The sequence below is a fragment of the Bos taurus genome, chromosome 15, assembly GCF_002263795.3.
Source record: "Bos taurus isolate L1 Dominette 01449 registration number 42190680 breed Hereford chromosome 15, ARS-UCD2.0, whole genome shotgun sequence".
NCBI classification, from domain to species: domain Eukaryota; kingdom Metazoa; phylum Chordata; class Mammalia; order Artiodactyla; family Bovidae; genus Bos; species Bos taurus.
This window is the reverse complement of record NC_037342.1, coordinates 73,693,409-73,696,767: the sequence shown is the minus strand read 5'-3', so window position 1 is coordinate 73,696,767 and position 3,359 is coordinate 73,693,409.

The window sequence follows — 3,359 nt, the reverse complement described above, 5'->3', positions numbered from 1 at the left end:
ATTCCTTTTACTTAACAGGGAAAAACCCAGACCCAGACTCAACTCACTTTCAAAACCCACGTTCCGATGTTCCTTCCCATCCATCTTTTAGTGCAGAACCACAGTTAAAATAATCAGGATGATACAGCCGGATGACAGACCTTAATTCAAACAGCTTACAGCCAGTCATATTTTCCACTCCTTACCTACTACATTTGAGTGTAGTATCATGGGCTGAATGTCTGTGTTCTCCCAAAATTCATATGTTGAAGCCCTAACACTTAGTGTGATGAAATTAGGAGGCGGAGCCTTGGGGAGGTAATTCGATCTAAAGGAGGTCATGAGAGTGGAGTCCCATAATGGGATTAATGCCCTTATAAGAAGAGAAAGAGAGACCAGAATTTGCTCTCCCCACACACACGTGCTGACGTGCTAAGGAAAGGCAACGGGAATACACAGCAAGCAGCAGGCGGTCTACAAGCCAGGAAACGCTCTCACTCGGAACCCAAGCTACCAGGACCTTGATTTTGGACTTCTAGTCTCCAGGATCCTGAGAAATAAATGTATGCTATTTAAGCCACTCAGTCTGCGGTATTTTGTTACAGTAGCTTGAGCTGCCTAAGACAAATGGCATACGTGTCTTTCTAAACAAACACACCTGAGGACCGTTATTCAGTCATTTGCTTATTTATTGGATAAAAATGAAATGAGTGCTACTTTGTGCCAGACGCTGCTGTAAGTATGGAGGGTCAGCAGTGTGTGTCAGCTGGTGGTGTTTTTATCTTTGTGACCCCATAGACTACAGCCCACCAAGCTCCTCTGTCCATGGGATTTCCCAGGCGAGGATACTGGAGCTGGTTGCCATTTCCTTCTCCCGGGGATCTTCCTGACCCAGGGATCGAACCAAGTCTCCTGCACTGGCAGGCGATTCCTTACTGCTGAGCCACCAGGGAAGCCCAAATCCCTGCTCTCATGGAGGTTACATTTCACAAGTTGCCTTCCAAGACCACATTGGGAATATCCCACCAGATTAGCTAATTTTACAAAAGGACCAAATTTGTGTGTGCATATTATTGGTACAATGAATTTGCACTACACCTTACCTCTAAAGGGTTCTTTTGTCTTTAAAGACATGACCTCCCACATCCAAGCTGTTATCTCACAGAAATGGAAACGGGGCACTTGCTGGGAGGAAAACACGAACTTAGTATTTATACATTTTTGTATTATTGAACTAGTTGAAATGAGCATGTATTACCTTTGTATATATAATTCCATAAAACTTCTTTTTAACTTTACAATCAGCCCCTCAATACTCCTGAGAGACGAGAGCAAGACAGATGGAAGTGAATGAGGTAGAGAATGACCCTGGTTACGAGGACAGAATTGCCTCACAGATATCCCTTCCCTAGAACCCAGTCAAGTGACCACAAAGTTCTCCAGTAGCAACAAGGAAAGGGGCATAGCCGGTGCTGGAAGCAAGACTCAAAAAGTGGCAGCTGAAAAGGAAATCAGGACTTCCCTGGTGGTCCAGTGGTTAAGAATCTGCCTGCCAATGCAGGGGACACAGGTTCAACCCCCGGTCCAGGAAGATTCCACATGCTGTGGGGCAGCTGAGCCTGAGCGCCACAACTTCTGAAGCCCATGCCCTCTAGAGCCCATGCTGCACGAGAGAAGCCACGGCAAGGAGAAGCTCCCGCACGGCAACTGGGGAGTAACCTCCACTCGCCGCAGCTAGAGAAAGCCCTCAAGAAGCAACAAAGACCCAGCGAAGCCAAAAACAAATAAATACATAATACATTAAAAAAATTTTTAAGGAAATCAGTTCTGATTTGGGATGGAGCTGGGCAGCAGAATGGAATGGCCACTAACTGCATACTGACTTCTCAAAAGCTCTCACAATAAGTCACACCAATCATGAGAATTCTCACTAAAACTCCAAACCTGGTAAGAAGAAAACTGGGAGTAGGGTAGCGTCTTCCTTCTTCACTGGGAAGTAGGGGAAACAATTGCAATGAGAGAAACAGGGGAAGTGGACAAGGAGGCTGCCTCTTGCAGAAGTGGAGGCTCCAGGCATGTCCTGAGTGGGGCAGGGATCTGAAGCCAGAAGTTATCTATCCAGCAAAAGGAGATCCACCTCCCACCTGGAGCCAGGTGCTGAGAACGCTGGTCCAGGACAACTAATGAACCTTCAAAGGGAGAGCAGAGCCCAAGCTGTCTAACAAAGCCTGCCCCAGGTGAATCCTCTCTGTTCCCTTGCTCTTTAGGAAAAACTGGAGAGCTCTTAAAGTGTAGACCTTAAGAAAAAAAAACAAATGATACTGTGAGATGATAGTTAAGACACTACTAACACTGTAAGAGTAAAGAGAGAAGACCCAATAGAGAGAGAACTGCTAAAGCACGATCAAGATAAAAAATCAATACGGGGACTTCCCTGGTGGATCCTGACGCAACAGAAGACCCTGCATGCCCCAACCAAGACCCGACGCAGCCAAATAATAAACAAGTATTTTTAAAAAATGAAATGGCACTAAAACAAGTCTGTATATCACACACACACACACATGCTGCTGCTGCTGCTAAGTCGCTTCAGTCGTGTCCGACTGTGGGACCCCATACACAGCATGCAAAAGACACATAAATAACCAGCCTAGAAAATATAACTCAAGAAAGAGGAGAGAAATTCTTTACAAGTGTGTTTAACTAAAGAATAACCGAATAAGAACATGAGGTCAAGAGATGATTTAAAAAAAAAACAGAATGAGATGAAAAAAGAAACAACAGGTTGGAGGAAACAAATGGACGCCAGAACAATATCATTTAAAAATTATAAATAAAAATACCAAAGGGACAGAATAGACAGAGCTGAAAAAAAATCACAGTTGTAGAATAAAGGTTGAAATAATTAAGTGTATGTGAAAGAGAGAAAGCAGATTAGGGAGAAGCCAATAAACATGGAAGATAAACATAATAATAATAGGTATCTTTAAAGTATCAAACTCAAAACATAAAGTGGGAAAAAGTACTGAAAGACCCAACAAAAGAAAATTTCCCTAAAAAAAATAGTAGCCTTTAAAATAGAGTTTATTATATGCCAGACACTATTCTATGCACTTGACACAAATTAACTAAAATCATCCCAACCAATTTTAGAGGCAGATGTAATTATTTACATTTACAGATAAGTTGTAAATGGACTGCAGGGAGACCAAACCAGTCAATCTTAAAGGAAATCAATCTTGAATATTCATTGGAAGGACTGATGATGAAACTGAATACTTTGGCCATTTGATGCAAAGAACGGACTCATTAGAAAAGACTGTGATTCTGGGAAAGATTGAAGGCAAGAGGAGAAGGGGATGACAGAGGATGAGATGGCT